The 20,110-nt window shown below is 41.2% G+C and overlaps 1 protein-coding gene across 7 annotated transcripts in view; it reads left to right on the top strand.

Annotated features, from left to right (window-relative positions):
- Positions 1-20,110, top strand: part of ELFN1 (extracellular leucine rich repeat and fibronectin type III domain containing 1) — a 225,445-nt gene that overhangs the window by 149,481 nt on the left and 55,854 nt on the right. Inside the window, exon 1 of one of the 7 annotated variants that reach the window (XR_008913699.1) lies at positions 8,997-10,071. The exons of 5 other annotated variants lie outside the window; for them this stretch is intronic. The gene's annotated coding sequence lies outside the window, so the exon portion shown is untranslated. Of the gene's footprint in view, positions 1-8,996; positions 10,072-20,110 lie in introns of those variants that run through there. One more of the 7 variants, XM_056806492.1, reaches the window with a different exon arrangement.

Below are 20,110 nucleotides of genomic sequence, written 5' to 3'. Positions count from 1 at the left end.
AGTAATGTACAAAAAATTTGCTATTTCACAGGTGAGAAAGAAAGGGGCTGTCCCCAAGACCTCATAACAAGTGTGATCTTGATTCTCTTCTAACTCTTAAGTCTGATCTTCTATTTTCCATTCTCTAAGAAAATACTTATAGGCACAGCTAAGTGGAACAGTGGACAGAGAACCAGGTCAGGAGAGGAGAGGTCCTGGATTCAAATCTGTCCTCAGATACCTCCTAGTTGTGTGACCTTGGGCAAGTCTCTTAAACCCATTTGCCTAGTCCTTGCCTAGAATTATTAGTAGGTGAAAGTATGGGTTTCAAAAAAAAAGGACAGCATATGAGTTATATATTATCATTATCATCATCATCATCATCTCCCATTCTCTAGTACACCCACTCCCTCTCAGGCTTCCTGTAGATAGCCAGACACCTGAGTGTAATTTGATGAGCAACACTGAGCATTGTAGCTCATTATCCTCCACTGAACAAACATCCCGATGCACATGGTTTAGGGATATAGCCTCTGGTCAGATGGCAAAGCCTTCTTGCCCCTCCCCTCTGAGCCCCAGTTAAAATGTCATTAGCACATTAGCTGGAATTAGTTTCACAGATTAACCAGTTTGACACTTTGGATTTAGGGCCCTGGGAATAAATAGAGGAAAGGTAAAAAGCATTTCTTCATTCAGCAAGTAAAAAAATGGAATGGCTGCCTTCGGAGAGAGTATATACATCTTTCTCACATCACTGGAGGACTTCGAAGGAAGACTGGACAGCCATGTGCTGGGGATCTTATAAAGGAGACTCCTCGTTAGCTCTGGGCTGGGTTATATTGCTTCAGAAGTCTCTTCTAGCCCCAGACTTCTAAGGTGCGATAGCCTGACTGCCTTTTGTATGGAAGATTCTTCCAGGAGAACCCAGAAGAGTGAGTCACTGACTGCCCTCAGAGAATCAAAAGTCTAGTTGCTGAGTCAAGAGCCAAGCAATAGTATGTTAACACTCTAAAGGGGCAGCTAGGTGGCATAGTGGACATAACCTGAAGTCAGGAAGACCCAAGTTCAAATCCAGCCTCAGATACTTAGTAGCTGTAGAACCCTGGGCAAGTCACTTAGCTTTGTTTGCCTCAGTTTCTTCCTATGTCAAATGAGTTGCAGAAGGAAATGACAAACCACTCCAGTATCTTGCCAAGACAATCCCAAATGAGATCACAAAGAGTCTGAAATGGCTTAACCACAATAACCACACTCTAAAAGCAGTGAGAAATGCTAGCAGCCATATGAATTCCAATATTTATGCTACAGGGATGGAGGAGGATGGATGCTCTTAAGGTTAAGATAATTGATATTTTTGGTTGAGTTGGACCAGAAAGGAATATAGGGGAGGATATTACAAAGGGGGGAGGTGATGGCGGCGGCGATGGTGGTGGTGGTGGTGGTAGTGGTACAGAACATGAACCAAGTCCCCAGAGGCAGAATGAATGTGAGAGAGTAATGATGTTAATGATGATGAAAATAATTCACATTTTTTGGCACAGACATTTTTCTGGAAAATCAAAGATGGCATAGGGAACAAAGTATTATTGAATCTAGAGTCAGGAAGCCCTGGGTTCAAAACCCACTTCAGATATTTACTAGCCATGTAGCCCTGGGCAGGTCATTTAAATTCTATGCCTTGGTTTACTATCTGTTGAATGAGAAGATTAGGCTTGATGTTCTCTAAGTTTCCTTATGCTTTAAAGCTATACAACCCTATAGGAGAAAGGTCTGTCTCATAGCATGTCCACTGAGAAACTTGTTAAGTAGAAGAAAATGAGATAAACTCTTTCTTCCTCCCTTAGAATGGATATGGGTCTTCTAAGCATGGGTATGGCTCTTCTTCATTTTTAAATCCTTAACTTCCATCTTGGAATCATACTGTAGTAAGGGCTAGGCAATGGGAGTGAAGTGACTTGCCCAGGGTCACACATCTGGGAAGTGTCTGAGGTCAGAATTTGAACCCAGGACCTCCCATCTCTAGGCCTGGCTCTCAATCCACCAAGCCACCCAGATGCCCCCAGGTCTGGCTCTTCTGGGCAGGAGTCCCTAACTCAACTAATCATGTCCCTGCATGCACTTCCACCACAATTAGTCCAAAGATAAGGGACCAATTCTCACTCTGGGGTCTGATCTTTGAGGACTCCCAGTGGCCAGTCCACATCTTTGCCTTCCTCTAGGTTAAATTCTTCTCCGCCAGCACTCAAAAAATGCAAGCCAATTAGCACTGAACCCAAGCTCTCAAGGGAAATGTTTCCCAAGCAGCATATCAAGATAGTAGCTAGCAGAGGAAAAAAGAGGACATTTCTTAATCTTAGAGTAAGAAGAACTTCATATTGAATCCCAGCTCTAACATTAGTATGGCCCAGGACAATAAACTCATTCTCTTTCAAGCCTCAGTTTTCTAACCTGTAAAATGAAAATAATGCTCAGATTCCCTACTTTTTAGGGCTCCTGTAAACCTTTTATTTTTTTTTTTTAATATATTTTATTTGATCATTTCCAAGCATTATTCGTTAAAGACATAGATCATTTTCTTTTCCTCCCCCCCACCCCCCATAGCCGACGCGTAAGTCCACTGGGCATTGGATGTTTTCTTGATTTGAACCCATTGCTTTGTTGATAGTATTTGCATTAGAGTGTTCATTTAAAGTCTATCCTCTGTCATGTCCCCTCAACCTCTGTATTCAGGCAGTTGCTTTTTCTCCGTGTTTCCACTCCCATAGTTTATCCTTTGCTTATGAATGGTGTTTTTTTTCTCCTGGATCCCTGCAGGTTGTTCAGGGACATTACACCGCCCCTAATGGAGAAGTCCATTACGTTCGATTATACCACAGTGTATTAGTCTCTGTGTACAATGTTCTCCTGGTTCTGCTCCTCTCGCTCTGCATCACTTCCTGGAGGTTGTTCCAGTCTCCATGGAACTTCTCCACTTTATTATTCCTTTGAGCACAATAGTATTCCATCACCAACATATACCACAGTTTGTTCAGCCATTCCCCAATTGATGGGCATCCCCTCGTTTTCCAGTTTTGGGCCACCACAAAGAGCGCAGCTATGAATATTTTTGTACAAGTCTTTGTGTCCATTATCTCTTTGGGGTACAGACCCAGCAGTGCTATGGCTGGGTCAAAGGGTAGATATTCTTTTGTCGCCCTTTGGGCATAGTTCCAAATTGCCCTCCAGAATGGTTGGATCAGTTCACAACTCCACCAGCAATGAATTAATGTCCCTACTTTGCCACATCCCCTCCAGCATTCATTACTTTCCTTTGCTGTTATGTTAGCCAATCTGCTAGGTGTGAGGTGATACCTCAGAGTTGTTTTGATTTGCATCTCTCTGATTATAAGAGATGTAGAACACTTCTTCATGTGCTTGTTAATAGTTTTGATTTCTTTATCTGAGAACTGCCTATCCATTTCCCTTGCCCATTTATCAATTGGAGAATGGCTTGATTTTTTGTACAATTGATTTAGCTCATTATAAATATGAGTAATTAAACCTTTGTCAGAGGTTTCTATGAAGATTTTTTCCCAATTTGTTGTTTCCCTTCTGATTTTAGTTATATTGGTTTTGTTTGTACAAAAGCTTTTTAGTTTGATGTAGTCAAAATTATTTATTTTACATTTTGTGATTCTTTCTATATCTTGCTTGGTTTTAAAGCCTTTCCCCTCCCAAAGGTCTGACATGTATACTATTCTGTGTTTACCCAATTTACTTATGGTTTCCTTCTTTATGTTTAAGTCACTCACCCATTTTGAATTTATCTTGGTGTAGGGTGTGAGGTGTTGATCTATTCCTAGTCTCTCCCACACTGTCTTCCAATTTTCCCAGCAGTTTTTATCGAATAGTGGATTTTTGTCCCAAAAGCTGGGATCTTTGGGTTTATCGTATACTGTCTTGCTGAGGTCCTTTTCCCCCAGTCTATTCCACTGATCTTCCTTTCTGTTTCTTAGCCAGTACCAAATTGTTTTGATGACTGCTGCTTTGTAATATAGTTTGAGGTCTGGGACTGCAAGGCCCCCATCATATGTGTTTTTTTTCATTATTTCCCTGGATATCCTTGATCTTTTGTTCTTCCAAATGAACTTTGTTATGGTTTTTTCTAAATCAGTGAAGAAGTATTTTGGTAGTTCAATGGGTATGGCACTAAATAGATAAATAAGTTTGGGTAGGATGGTCATTTTTATTATATTGGCTCGTCCTATCCATGAGCAGTTAATGTTTTTCCAATTGTTCAAGTCTAGTTTTAGTTGTGTGGCGAGTGTTTTGTAGTTGTGTTCATATAGTTCCTGTGTTTGTCTTGGGAGATAGATTCCTAGGTATTTTATTTTGTCTAAGGTGATTTTGAATGGGATTTCTCTTTCTAGTTCTTGCTGCTGAGCTGTGTTGGAGATATATAGAAAAGCTGATGATTTATGTGGGTTTATTTTGTATCCTGCAACTTTGCTAAAGTTGTTGATTATTTCAATTAGCTTTTTGGTTGAATCTCTAGGATTCTTTAAGTAGACCATCATGTCATCCGCAAAGAGTGATAACTTGGTCTCCTCCTTGCCTATTCTGATACCTTCAATTCCTTTATCTTCTCTAATTGCTACTGCTAGTGTTTCTAGTACAATGTCAAATAGTAGAGGTGATAATGGGCATCCTTGTTTCACTCCTGATCTTATTGGGAATGCATCTAGTTTATCCCCATTGCAGATGATATTAGCTGTTGGTTTTAGATATATACTGTTTATTATTTTTAGGAATGACCCTTCTATTCCTATGCTTTCTAGTGTTTTTAATAGGAATGGGTGTTGTATTTTATCAAAGGCTTTTTCCGCATCTATTGAGATAATCATGTGGTTCTTGCTAGTTTGCTTGTTGATGTGGTCAATTATGTGGATGGTTTTCCTAATGTTGAACCAGCCCTGCATCCCTGGTATGAATCCTACTTGATCATGGTGAATGATCTTTCTGATCACTTGCTGGAGTCTTTTTGCTAGTATCCTATTTAAAATTTTTGCATCTATATTCATTAGGGAGATTGGTCTATAGTTTTCTTTCTCTGTTTTTGACCTGCCTGGTTTTGGAATCAGTACCATGTTTGTGTCGTAAAAGGAGTTTGGTAGAACTCCCTCTTTGCTTATTATGTCAAATAGTTTGTATAGTATTGGGGTTAACTGTTCTCTGAATGTTTGATAGAATTCACAGGTGAATCCATCAGGCCCTGGGGATTTTTTCTTAGGAAGTTCTTTGATGGCTTGATGGATTTCAATTTCTGATATGGGATTATTTAAGAATTCTATTTCCTCTTCTGTTAGTCTAGGCAGTTTGTATTTTTGTATATATTCATCCATTTCTCCTAAATTGGTGTATTTATTGCCATATAATTGGGCAAAGTAATTTCTAATGATTGCCTTAATTTCCTCCTCATTGGAGGTGCTGTCCCCCTTTTCATCTTTAATGCTGTGAATTTGCTTTTCTTCCTTCCTTTTTTTAATTAGATTGACCAGTACTTTGTCTATTTTGTTTGTTTTTTCAAAGTACCAGCTTCTTGTCTTATTTATTAAATCAATAGTTCTATCACTTTCGATTTTATTAATTTCTCCCTTAATTTTTAGGATTTCTAATTTGGTTTTCTGCTGGGGGTTTTTAATTTGATCGCTTTCGAGTTTTTTCAATTGCATTTCCAATTGATTGATCTCTGCTCTCCCTTGTTTGTTAATATGAGCTTTCAGGGATATGAATTTGCCTCTGATTACCGCTTTGGCTGCATCCCAAAAGGTTTGAAAGGATGTTTCGCCATTGTCATTTTCCTTGATGAAATTATTAATTGTTTCTATGATTTCTTCTTTAGCTAAACGGTTTTGGAGTATCATATTGTTTAATTTCCAATTGGTTTTAGATTTGGTTTTCCATGTACCATTACTAATCATTATTTTTATTGCCTTGTGATCTGAGAAGGCTGCATTCATTATTTCTGCTTTTTTGCATTTGTGTGCTATGTTTCTGTGACCTAATGTATGGTCAATTTTTGTGAATGTGCCATGTGGTGCTGAGAAGAAGGTGTATTCCTTTTTATCCCTATTTATTTTTCTCCATATGTCTATTAATTCTAATTTTTCTAAGATTTCATTCACTTCTTTTACCTCTTTCTTATTTATTTTTTGATTTGATTTATCTAAATTTGATAATGGTTGGTTTAAGTCTCCCACTAGTATGGTTTTATTGTCTATTTCTTCCTTCAATTCTCCTAGTTTCTCCATTAGAAATTTGGGTGCTATATTATTTGGTGCATACATGTTGATTAATGATATTTCCTCATTGTCTAGAGTCCCTTTTAACAAAATATAATTACCTTCCCTATCCCTTTTGATCAGGTCTATTTTTGCATTGGCTTTATCAGATATCATGATTACCACTCCTGCCTTCTTTCTATCAGTTGAGGCCCAGAAGGTCTTACTCCATCCTTTAATTCTGACCTTGTGGGTGTCAACCCGCCTCATGTGTGTTTCTTGAAGACAACATATGGTAGGGTTTTGGATTCTAATCCATTCTGCTATTCGTCTACGTTTTATGGGTGAGTTCATCCCATTCACGTTCAAAGTTATGATTGTCATTTGTGGACTCCCTGGCATTTTGATTGCCTTCCCTAATTCTAACCTTTTCTTCTTCGGCTCTACCTTTTAGTCCAGTGATTTACTTTGAATCAGTCCCCCTTGTCCCCTCCCTTGATGTTTCCCTTTTTAGTCCCTCCCTTTTTGTTCCCTCCCCCTCCCCCCTCTCTTTCCCTCCCTTTTTGTTCTCCCTCTCCCCCTCCCCCCCTTGGTTTTCCCTTCTCCTTACCCTTGTTGGGTAAGATAGAATTCAAGATCCCAATGGATCTGGATGTTTTTCCCTCTCAGAGTTGATTTCCCTGAGATTGAGGTTTAAGTAAACCCCCCCCCTCTCTTCCTCTCCTTCTTATAGGAGTTTTCTTCCCCTCCCCTTCCCCTGTGAATCTTTGTGTGAGAACCATTATTCTATTTGGTCTTTCTTTACCCCCTATTTATACATTACATTTTCCCCACATATTAGTATACATAGGTTGATATAAATGTAGTCCTTATAGAAGAGAGTTTGAGTAAAAGAAGAAGATAACATTTTTCCCCTTTCCTTAATATTTACCTTTTCAGGTATTCCTTGCTCTTTGATTTTCGGTATCAAACTTTCCACAGAGCTCTGGTCTTTTCTTTGCAAAAAGTTGGAAGTCTTCTATTTTGTTGAATGCCCATACTTTCCCTTGGAAGTATATAGTCAGTTTTGCTGGGTAGCTGATTCTTGGTTGGAGACCCAGCTCTCTTGCCTTTCTGAAGATCATGTTCCATGCCTTACGATCATTCAGCGTAGAACTTGCAAGGTCTTGTGTGACCCTGATTGGCATTCCTTTATATCTAAATTGTCTTTTTCTGGCTTCCTGTAGGATTTTTTCTTTTGTTTGATAGCTTTGGAATTTGGCAATTACATTCCTGGGAGTTGTCTTTTGGGGGTTTAGTGTAGAAGGTGTTCTGTGAGCTCTGTCAGTGGATGTATTGCCCCCTTGTTCTAGAATCTCTGGGCAATTTTCTTTGATTATATCTTGTATCACCATGTCCAGTTTGGTGTTTATTTCTGGCTTTTCTGGGAGTCCAATTATTCTTAAATTTTCTCTTCTCCCCCTGTTTTCCAGATCTATCACCTTGTCGGTGAGATATTTTATGTTCTCTTCTAATTTCTTGGTGTTTTGGCTTTGCTTTATTAGTTCTTGCTTTAAAGCCTGGTTTTCTTTTACAGTTTGGTCAAACTGGTTTTGTAGATGCGTGAATTTCTTTTGCATCATTTCCCACTTTTCCTCCCAGAGGGCTTCCATCTTTTTGGTCCTTTCTGATTCAAATTCTTCATGGGTTTGTGGAGAGTTTCTATTTCCTTTGGGAGATTTTGGAGAATTTTCTTGTATATCTTCTTCTATCTGCTCTGTATTTTGTATTTTGGCTCCATAGAATGTGTCCAGAGTCGCCCCTTTCTTCTTATTTTTCTTGGTATTTTGGGGCTTCTGTGCTTCTGTGGAGTTTGTCATCTCTGAACGTGGAGGATTGGCTTTTCTTGTCTTTGTCTGGTGATCAGAGGCTTTAGTCCTGGGCAGATGTTGGTTCTATGAGCGTTCCCTGGGTTAAACTGAATATGCCTCACTGGAACTGGAATGGAAGGGTCGGACCACGAGGCCACACTCTCCCCCTGGCTCGATTTCCGGAAGTTGCCTTCAGAATCCCTGGCCGTGAGGCTGTTTCGTCGGCCTGCGGGGGGATGGGCTGCCGCTTCCCCAAGCTCCGAGAGCACAGACTTTCACTGAGACTTGGATAGCAGGATCCAGCCCGTGAGGCTGTCTTGCCCGCCCTGAGGGTTGCTGTTGTTTTGACCAGCTCTCTGCAGCGGAGGCCCCAGGCAGTAACTTTCACCCGGACCAAGGGGCTCTTTGCAGCGGAAGCCCCAGGCAGTAACTTTCACCCGGACCAAGCGGCTCTTTGCAGCGGAGGCCCCAGGCAGTAACTTTCACCCGGACCGACCAGCTCTTTGCAGCGGAGGCCCCAGGCAGTAACTTTCACCCGGACTGGGACTTGGGTAGAAGACCCTGAGGGTTGTTGTTCCTCAGACCCTGCTCTCTGAGCCCGGCGCGGCTGCCGCTTCCGGGAGCCTTGGACTCTGCGCTCCTACCCCTGAGGTCCGAGGGATCTCGGGTTCTGGCTTTTAAGGGGAGCCGTACCTTTTGAACCGGGTCCAGGTCCAGGAGGAGGGTTCCCAGGGTCTGTGCTGTTGATCGTTTTGAATTTCGGCGCCTTAGGAGCTTCTAGTTTGAGATAGGTCGGGAAGGGTTTTCCGGAGATCTGAACTTCAGCTTTCTCTAAGCCGCCATCTTAACCGGAAGTCTCCTGTAAACCTTTTAAAGATTAAAATGTAAATTATTTGAAGCAGAAAAATAATAGCTGGAAACTCTGGAAAGTCTAAAATTCTTCAAGACCCAAACAAACCAGTCTCTAGCGGTGGAATTCCAGGCACCATGTTAGGCAATAAAGCTATTTTTAGTTGAGGTGCCTCTGAACTCTTAAAAGAGAGCGTCTCAAACTCCATCTCCTTCTTTCCTCCTGGTTGTCCCTGGATTCCTCCGGCCACTTGGCTATCTCAGTATAAAGATAAATCTCAGCTGACACACTGAAGATTTCTCCATGCGAACCACCAGCCAACCTGGAGCCCTTCCCAGATAACTCTCTCGATTAACCCTCGCCCTTACTCAAGCTGTTTCCCCGAGACCTAAAAGGGGGCAGGGAGACTTTGCTATGTGACCAGGGACTTCCAGGCACTGTGTGTATTGGAGATATTTGTCCAGTGGGTGGGGGTGGAGAGGGAAAATTTATACTGCCCTTCAGAAGCACTGAAGCCATCTCTTTCCCAAGATTTATGGAAATGGACACAAGCCAGGCCCCAGAAACCCTGCCAGGCCTACATAATGCATTCATTATTACATGGAAAGTGGGGAGGAGGGAAATAATGTCTCTGTTCTCTCTATGTCCCTCCCTGCTCTCATCACCATAGGCAGCAGTGGCCTAGGGAAAGGTCCACTACAAAGAGTCTACTAACATCATCATAAGTACCCAAGCCACAGTCCCAGACCACTGGCTTCTCTATGCTGCTCCAGCCATTCTGGTGTCTAAGGCTGGCTTCCCTGAGTCTTGTTCCATGTTTCCCCATAGACTGATGGCTGATCATGCATAAAGAGGGAAATCGTTCACTCAACAAACTTTTACTGAATATTCATTTTGTGCAATCTATGTACTATGGAGGATTTAGAGAAATGAGACATGGCCCTTTCTTTCAACTATTTTTCCAACTTAATAAGGAAGATAAGACAAGCACATAAATGTTGAGAATATAAATACCATTGCAGAGGTACCCCCAAAAGGCTATAAGATCTGAAGAGATCAAATCCTCCTGGAGGTGGAAGAAAACCAAGGAAGGCTTCATAGAAGACGTGGCATATGAGCCAGACCTTTGAAGGTAGGAAGAATTTTTGACAAGTAGAAATAGGGAAGGAGAGTATTCAAGACATGAACAAAAGGGCAGAGAATAAAAACCCAAAACCTGTTCAGGGAACATTGTGTGAATAGACCTATTCAGCTGGAACATAGAATTTATGAATGGGAATAGTGAAAGATAAGACTAGAAAGGTAGACTAAACCCTGATTGGGGAGGGCTGTGAATATCAAGCCAAAGAGCTGAGACTATTCAGCAAGTAACCAGGAGCCATTTGAGAGTCTCAGTAGGGAAATGACATAATCAGAAGCTATTACTCTGGCTATTGTTTTGCAGGATGGATTGATCCAGTGGAAATATCTCTGGCTTTGGAGACAGAGGATACAGGTTCAAATATGACTTCTGGTGCTTATTTGTATGACTTTAGACATCTTCCTGGACCTCAATTTCCTCATGTGTAAAATAAGGAGGTTGGATGAGATGGCTTCTGAGATCCCTTCCAGCTCTAGATCTATGATGCTACTTTGTATGGAACTGGAAGGCAGGGACCAGTCTGGAAGTAGTCTGAGCTAGAGATAATGAGAGCCTGAAGGAGTATTATGGCAATGGATGAAAAAGGGGTGCGTGAATTTGTGAGGCATTGCAGAGACAGAATCACCCTGACTTGGCAAGTCAATAGATATGGAGAGAAAGAAATGAATCAAATTTAACCGAGATTTCAAGTCTGGGTAACTAGGAGAATGGTGGTGTCATTGGGAAGTTATCAGGTTTTGGAGAAATGTTTAACAAGGCTGGTTGGGCTTTATAGTTGGAGGATAAGGAGATGGGTTCTCAGATTCATAGTGGTTGATAGACATAAAAAATAATAGAGAAAACTCTCCAGAAGGAAGAAGAGCATGTATCCTATAATACTCCAAGAATCTATGACCACCCTCTGTGCCCCTAAATCAGAGAAAAGGATTATGCATGCACCTGCAGAATATAATACAAGAGGCTTTTAAAGTGAATAGAGCACCAAGCCTTGAGTCAGGAAGATTTGAGTTCAAATCCAGCCTCAGACACTTACAAGCTGTCTGACCCTGGGCAAGTCGCTTAACCCTGTTTGCCTTTTAAAAAAAAAGAGGAGAAAAAAGCCATTTGAAAATAAAACCCATAGCCTTCTCTTCTAGGACTCTTTTATGTCCAGGTAATCAAGACCAACTGTCACTGCCCCAGACTACAGATCCTTCCAGCCTATCACCTACAGAGAAAGTCATCGGGTCAATCCCAAATCTGAATCCTGTGACCGAGAAAATATGGGTTTCAAGACTGTGAATTGCCCAAACTGTAAAGATAATTTTTAGCATCTTGATTTTATATAAAAAATAAGTGGTCGCCATGGGAAAAATTCCCAAATATGATATACCCAAGTCAGCTGGGTTTTATGGAGATTTTAATTAATATAAATGAAGAAATTAAGGAAAGGGAAAGAGACAGAGTAATAGGAAATAGTAGGAAAAGGCTAGGGCCTAGGCCTTTTCTCTTTAAGAGAGAAACTAAGTCAGTCTTTAATCACTCACCACAAGATCTTTCCAAGCAAAACTCTAGTGTTCAGAGACCCAGCAGCCTCCTCTGATTCCTGACCTCCAATTCAGCTTCCAAAGCTGAATTAAATTGAACTGCCTTGAACTGGTTCAGACAGCTCCTTTTAAAGAGAAATTTCTCTTGTCACCTCCCCTAAATTTTCACGTCTACCAATCACAGTAGATGCTTTTCCTAGGACAGCCCATTCTTAGTTTTTAGTTCTCACCTTCTCTGGGTAGATTATATCTTCTGAGTACTTCACACCTCTTTGTTAAGCTTGCCCCTTGCAAGTTGCCTGACCTTTTAGTGATTAATTTGACCTTCATAGGTACTTAGCACCCTTTCGTATTAGATCTAAAAATAGACCTAGCTTAAGGTTTTGGCCTCACTATAAGTATGAATTGGGAACTTTTCATTGTTCAGTAAGGAGTTTACAACTTTATCTTCCCCTAAGGTATGCCTAAGTATGGGTGGAGTAATGTAAAGTTCCCAATACATTCCTGATCAAGTACTACATCCATTATTTAAACAGGGAATAGTTTAACCAAATCTTCTAAGGCATAGTCTGAGCAGTTTTAAGATTCACAATCCTCAAGGAAAATATTAACCAAGGTATCATCATACTTAGGCACAGTGTGGCTCCTTAGGCTCCCTCACTTGGCTAATGTTTTTTTTTTTTTTTTTCTGAATGGTAAAGCTAATGATAACTCTGGAACTGGAGAAGAAAGAGGAACCACCACAATAATAAGTTAATATTTATATATAGTACTTACTGTGTGCCAGGCTTTGCTAAATACTTTGTTGTTGTGTAGTCATTTTTCAGTTGTGCCCTATTCTTCATGACCCCATTTGGGGTTTTCCAGTCAAAGATACTGGAGTGGTTTGCCATTTCCTTCCCCAGTTAATTTTATATATAAGGAAACTGAGACAAATAAGGTTAAGTGATTTGCCCAGGGTCACACAAGCTTCTAAGTGTCTGAGGCCAATTTTGTACTCAGGTCTTCTGGACTCCAGGCCCAGTACTCTTTCCACTGCACTATGAACTACTTTTGCTAAGCACTTTGCAGATGTCTCATTTGAGCCTCATAATGACCTCAGAAGGTAGGTGCTCTTACTCTGCTCATTTTACAGATGAGTAAACTGAGGCAAACAAGTTAAGTTGTTTGCCTAAGTTCACACAGCTACTAAATAAGGCTGCATTTGGAGGCAGCTGGGTGGCTCAAAAGATTGAGAACCAGTCCTAGAGTTGGGAGGTCCTAGGATCAAATCTGGCCTCAGATACTTCCTATCTGTGTGACCATGGACAAGTCACTTAACAGCCATTGCCTAGCCTTTACCACTCTTCTGCCTTGGAACCAATACAGGGAATTGATTTCAAGATGGAAGGTGAGAGTTTTTAAAAAAAAGAACTACATTTGAATTCAAATGTCCTTGATTCTGGGCCCAGCACTCTCTTCCCATCTATGTTCAACAACAGGCCAATATCCAATAATCCGCAGTGGCCAGGCCATGTGTTCAGTATTCAGCAAATTCTTTTTTTTCCCACCACATTCTTTCTCTTCAGTCATTATATTCTGCAGGTGAAATCTTAATCTGTAGTCCGCCTAGTATTGTGTCAAACCTTGTCAAGGATAAGAGGGAGAATACAAAAGATACTGACCTTCCTCCCATGAAGCCGAGTCTGGTTGGGGAGACAAGCCGTAAACACATAAAATAGCAGCTAACCATCCCAAACGGTATGTGCTCAATTTTGTGGGACAGACCTAAGTGATTTTGGAGTTCAGAGGAGGGAAATTGGTAAGGCTGGAGCAATCAGTGTCAACCAAAACACAAGAATATCCTCCCTCTTCAGATGTGAAGAGTTTAATTTACTAAGTCAATCACAAATGATACAATCATGGAATAGAAAGTGTTTTCACACCCTAATTGGGTGTCTTAATTTACATTGGCAATTGAACAGAATCCAGACCCTCAGTCTATTGTTGGATATTAGTCTGCTTCCAAATATTAACTCTACCAAACACACACATACAGTATATGGTTTCTATGTTGAATGGGGGATGATATTGTGGGAGGGGGTTCAGAGTGGGCATAGGGTGGACAGATGGTGTATATTGTGAGTATTCAAAGGTTAGGAAGGACCCCTTGGACTGGGTCAGGGGTTTGGAATTTAGTAAATCTCTCTCTGTGCCTCTTTTTATGAATTCCAGTCATTTAACATCCTTCTGAATAATCCTTCTTTTTCTCCTTGGACCTGCTTTCCCCTTCTCCATATTTCAGGGTGGGGGTGGAGTTTGGAAAGGGAATAGGGAGGGAGCTAACTAGTGCCAGTCCCCTGAAGTCATGCCAAACATCAAAAAGAATCTGTGGCTGAGCTCACACACCATTTTTCCCAACTTGGCCCTTTTAAGCCTAAAACTAGAAGTTCTATTTATAACATATAGCATATGGACTGAAGATTTTTTCCTTCCTCAAACCTGTAACATGTAAAAATAATAAATTATGTTTACATAGCAATTTGAGGTTTACAAAGCACTTTCCCCACAACAGCTTTGTGAAATAGAGAGCTATGGCATTAGGATCCCCATTTTATAGATGAGAAAGCACAATCAGCAGGTATTCTAACCACAATTTGGTTCCCCCTGCTTCCCCAGCTCCTAGACTACTCTATACCACGACAAGATTCAGTGAAAGGCACTCACAGGTCCCCACCCTGTTGGTTCAGGAAGCAGCACCCATACCCAAGTAGACTTACAAAAGGCTAATGAGATCTTTCACCATTTTGTAACCATTGGGCACAGATTCCCTATTTGGTACCCAGAAGTTCCAGTCCTTCTCTTCCCTTCAGCCCAAGAGAAATAGTGATTGTAGGATGGGGAGGTTCTCCAAAGGGCTACTCTTCTGTCCACCTCCCAGACAGAAAGGTGGCTGACCAGGAGGCATCTAGGTGGCTCAGTGGATTGAGAGCCAGGCCTAGAGCTGGGAGGTCCTAGGTTCAAATCTGGCCTCAGACACTTCCTAGCTATGTGACCCTGAGCAAGTCACATAACTCCCAATGTCTAGCCCTTACCACTTTTCTGCCTTGGAATCAATACACAGTATTGATTGTAAAAAAAGAAAGGTGGCTGACCAAACCCAAATTATTGAGCATCCAAAGAGGAAAGTGGTCCAGCCTCTGCACTGTAGTCCAAGTCTTCTTACTTGGGTGACAAAACCAACATATGAGCCAATCAAGAAAGCAATAGCCATCAGGAGTCAGAATTACATGCCACAATCAAAGCCTTTCTCTCCCAACCTTATAAGCTTTAAGAGAGGAGAAAGTTGTAGATTGGTAATAGACCCTTGGAATGGAAGTTTGCACACATTATTTCCAACATCTCCTTCATCCTTCTCCCAGTTCCTTTTACTGCTGCCCAGAAGAAAGGACCCAGTTGGGAATATTGAGCCATTTCATTTAGGGGGAAAACCTAATCTTAAATGAGGACAGGTTTGTTGGCTAAGCTGTCCAAATAAGCCACAGAAGAAGGGTAAACAATATTGGGTCCTTAAAGAATAAAGGAGATTGCTGTGGAACTCTCCATGGTACTGATTTAGGAACCTCTCCACCAATGAAGGGAGCTGTCTCTAGTCTTTCTTTTAATAACTAGGTTGCCAAGGCCACAGCCTTAGCAGAATAGCCTTTTGGTGGGGGAAATCCTAAAAAGGGTCCAACTTCCGGAAAGAGAAAGGGACTTTTATTCTGATGGGGTAACTCTAGAGGGTAAGATTCTTCCAGGGACTAACATATTTTCCTTGAAATTGTGTGAGGGCTAACATGAATTATTCACCCTTTTCTATGAGGTAGAATGGAGCCAAAGTACCTGAGTCCTTAATACTCTGCCTGAGAATGGGGCAGCTAGGTGGTTCAATGGATAGAGAGCCAGGCCCTCAGACAGGAGGTTCTGGGTTTAAATTTGGCCTCAGACACTTCCTACCTAGGTGACTTTGGGCATGTCACTTAATCACCATTGTCTAAACCCCACTACTGGCCTGTCTTGAAATCAAAACAGAGTGTTGCTCCTAAGACAGAAGGCAAAGGTATTTTTTTCAAATTCTGTCCAGGGGTACCATAGAGATTTTTCTACTTTTCCTAGAGAAGGTGGCCCACCTAGCTATGCTATAGTCCTCAAATCGTTGGTATCACTGTGGGGCCATGCTGCAAGGGCTGCACTCTCAGCATGTATTGTGCCCTATCTTCTAATATCTCTATTCCTCCTCCCTCCAACTTGCTCATTTTTATTCCTTCCCTTAATTAAATATAGATTGTAGTTTGGGGAATAGGGAATTATTATTTATTCACAAGCTCCTTTGACTTAAAAGTGCCTGCCAAGTGGGACTGGATCCCCACCCCCTTGTCTCAGCACAGTTGGATTGGGAGGGGCTTTGAGAGAGCAGAGTTGGGAGACTGAGGGACTAAGTCTGATTTTCCTCCAAACCCCCTGGGAAGGGGGGGGGGAGTGACCTGACATAGCAAGAAAAGCCAAGACAGCATTGTACAGTAGGAAAAGGGCTGGCTTTATTAAAATTCAGAAGACCTGGATTAAAATCTATTTATGAATTATAGTTTCAGGCAAATTATTTAAATTCTCTAGCCTCAGTTTCCTCATCTATAGAGTAAAGGGATTGGGTTCGATGAATTCCAGTGTCCCTACTCTAAATCCAAGATCCTAGATTGTAAACACACTTCTCTCCAGTTTTCTTATTTGATTCTTGTTTTATATTCTACCTCTTCTTCTCATTCTAGAAATTGGGTCTGGGAGAACCTTAGTACCTTGAAAAGGATCTGCTCTGCCCACTTCACACTTCAGTGTAAATGACTGATATCCAGTCTCTCTGCTGTGTAGTCTTGCCCATGTCCCTTAGCCTCTGTTGGCTTCTTCTCCATTGCCTCTGATACCTACAGTCTTTATTACCTTAGGCAAACCAATTGACTCCTTTAGATCTCAGTTTCCTCATTTGTAAGATTAGGAGGTTGGATGGCATAGTTTCTATTGTCCCTTCCAACTCTAGGTCAAGGATCCTAAGAACACAGAGTCCACAGAAGATGGTAAATATATAGTGCTGACAGGAAAAGAGGTTAAAAGGCCTGACTGAATTTAGTCCGTGTAGCCTGTAAAAGAGGACACAATTTGAGAGGCTTTGAGTAAGTCTTTAAATATCTCCCCACCAGCCTGTCACTAATACTTGAAATTTCTATTATTAGAGCTTCATTTAGGGGGGGAAACCTTTTTATCTTCCATCTTAGAATCAATACTATATTATATATTGGTACCAAGGCAGAAGAACAATAGGAATTAATAGGCAATGGGGATCAAGTGACTTTCTCAGGGTCACACAGCTATGAAGTGTCTGAGGCAAAATTTGAACTCGGGATTTACCATCTCTAGACCTGGCTGTCAATCCACTGAGCCACCTAGCTGCCCCCACTTCATTCTTTTAAAATAAAAAAAATCTGTTCTCTACTGAAATCTGCCCAAGAAGGGTGGAGACAGAAGCCATTTTCAGTCTTCAGCTCCTCTATGTGAATTGAGTGCAATTCCTTTCTTAAGAAATAAGTTTTAATAAAGTTTAGAATTGAAAGGGACCTTAGTGAGCCCCCTTTTTTACAGATGAGAAAATAAACACCCTAAAAGGTAAAGTTAATTTGTCAATCATTAGTCACAGAGCTAGGAAGTATCTGAGACCAGATTTTAATCCAGGACCACTTATCTCCAGACTTGACTCTCTATCCTTTGAGACACCTAGATGACCCCCTTTAAAAAAAACCCAAAGGTTCTTAATCTGAGGTCCATTGACTAAAGGATCTGTGGATAGACTTCAGAGATCTGTGAACTTAGAAAAATCTAGTCCTTATTTTTCACATACCCCTAACTCAAACTTAATGTTTCCTTCAATTATAATTTTTAAAAAATCCTTCTGAGAAAGAGTCAGAGGAGTCTATAACACAATAAAAGGTTAAAATTCCATGGTTTAGAATATATAGGATGACAAGTTCAGAAGACAAAGATGGAGATTCAAGGGGTGTCCCCGGGCACCAGAGAGAAACATCAGATATAGAGGCTGTAAAGCCAGCAATAAGGGCTCTAAAATGGAAGAGACCAGTAGGATCAAAGAATTACTTCTCTGACTTCTTAGCATTGCCAAGAATGGACCTTATGTCAGCAAAATGGCTATGACCCTAGAAAAATTCAGTTAAGCTTAGGACAAAAGGCAGCCTCTACTTCCACCCCCTATTCATCTCCCCCCGCCCCCCACCTCACCCCCATCAGCCTCTTGGCCTGCCTCCTATGCTTTTCAGGCAGTCACCCACAGCTCCCAGGCTAAGGTGCCTGGGTCTGCAATTGGAATTGAGAAAGCTCTCCTCCCTTCCCTGCTGCTTTTCCCTCCCTGGCCCCATGGTATTCAACCAGTCTCACTGACTAACTAGGGAGTAGCACTCTCTTCCAGATCAATCCCATTCAATGGTCTTTCAGCTATAATTAATGTTTGCTGTGTAATTAGATTGATTTTTTTATGTACTCTGAAAGATGAAGAGAATTTATAGAGTTGGGGGGGGTAGGGAGGAGAGAAGGGCAGGAACAGCTGCTGAGACTATAAGATGCGGAAAAGCCTGACATTCAAAGACTCATCCAATCTGGCCTCAGCCTACCTTTCCAACTGAATCTCCCACTATTCTCCTAAGAGTGCCCATGGCTCCAGTCAAAGTTATATATATTCTGTCCAACAAATATGCCTTGTACACTTCCATGCTCCATCAAGGGAGGCAGTATGGTATAGTGGAGAGTATTCTTATTTTAATTAGAGTCAGGAAGATCTAGGTTCAAAGCTTACTGCAGATGCTAGTTACATGATGATGAATGTGACTTTTCTCCTCTGTGCCTCAGTTTCTTCATTTATAAAATGAAGGAGTTGGACTCAATGGTTTCTGAGATCTCTTCCAGCTTTAAATCTATATTCCTGTAATCACTGACTTTGCCTAAACCATGACCCAGTCTCAGAGTACCCTTCCTTTTCTGGGCAATTCCTATTTATCTTTTAAGACCCAGCCCAAATGCCACCTCCTACACAAAGCCTTCTCAGAATGCCCCACTGCCCACATTGTCCCCTTTCATGCCTCTGAATTCCTACAGCATTGATTGCCTATATGGTCCATTTGGCATATCTATCCTTTCATGGCAGTTGTAAGCATATGTCTCAACTCCATAGCCACATATAAAGCTCCCCATGGGCACCAACTCTCCTCTTCATAAGGAATGTGGTATAGTAGAAAAAGAGCAGGACATAGAAGCAGAAACTTGGGTTTAGATCTTGTTCAATTGTTTGAGTCATGTCTGATTTTTTGTGGCCCCATTTGAATTTTCTTGGTAAAGAAAGATATTGGAGTAGTTTGCCATTTCCTTCTCTAGCTCATTTGACAGATGGAGAAACTGAGGCAAATATGGTTAAATGATTTGTTCAAGGTCACCCAACTAGGAGTTAACTGTGGCTAGATTTGAACTCAGGTCTTCTTGACTCCAAGCCTAGTGCTCTATTAACTGAGCCACCAAGTTGTGCTTGGAATTTATCTCTAATACCAACTCTGGGGCCCTAAGCAAGTCCATTAACCTCTCTAAGCCTTAGCAGTCAAAAAACCTGACTTTTAAGTCTCAGATCTGCCTCCAGGTTTGTGATCTTCCATTCTCCAGAACTTGATTTTCTCCTTTATAAATTGGTAGAGCTAGGTGGCACAGTGGATTGAACACAGGGCTTTGAGTCAGGAAGATTTTAATTCAAAAACAGCCTCAGATACTTACTGGCTATGTGACTTGGGGCAAATCAATTAATTCTGTTTGCCTCAGTTTTCTCATCTGTCAAACGAGCTGGAGAAGGAAATAACAAATCACTCCAGAATCTTTGCCAAGAAAACCCCACAGGGGGGTCACAAAGAGTCAGACACAAACAAAAGAAATAAACAACAAAAAATTAGGGGAAATTCAGAGAGGATCTCTAAGGTCCCTTCTAGTTCTAATATTCTGTCTTCATGATTCTATAAAATAGGGGTGCTAGTCACTTCCCCACTTACTTCACTGGGTTATGAGACTCAAATGCAACAATGGATGTGAAGCACTCTTTAAACCTTACAGTTTGCTCAATGTTGCCTTTTGTTTCTAGTTTGTATCTGAAACAATCAGTAAACATTGATTGAGTCCAGGAACTGTGCTAAGTGGTTACCAAGACCTAATAAAATTTCCTCCAGGAGTTCATAGTTTATTAGAGGAGACACCCTGTGGAGAAAATATACAAAATAAATAGAAAATCATTTTTGGTAGGTGGAAGGCACTAACAGCTGGGAGAACCAGGAATGGCTTTCATGTAGAAGGTGGGGCCAAAACCTGAGACCTTGGTGGAAAGCAGTTATTTGAAGAGGAGGATATGAGAAGGACATGTTTTCCTTTTTTAAGCCCTTACCTTCCAGTTTGTA

This window comes from Monodelphis domestica, chromosome 7 (genome assembly GCF_027887165.1).
Source record: "Monodelphis domestica isolate mMonDom1 chromosome 7, mMonDom1.pri, whole genome shotgun sequence".
NCBI lineage: Eukaryota > Metazoa > Chordata > Mammalia > Didelphimorphia > Didelphidae > Monodelphis > Monodelphis domestica.
Note: the sequence above shows the minus strand (reverse complement) of the source record. Positions and strands in the feature narration are given on the sequence as shown.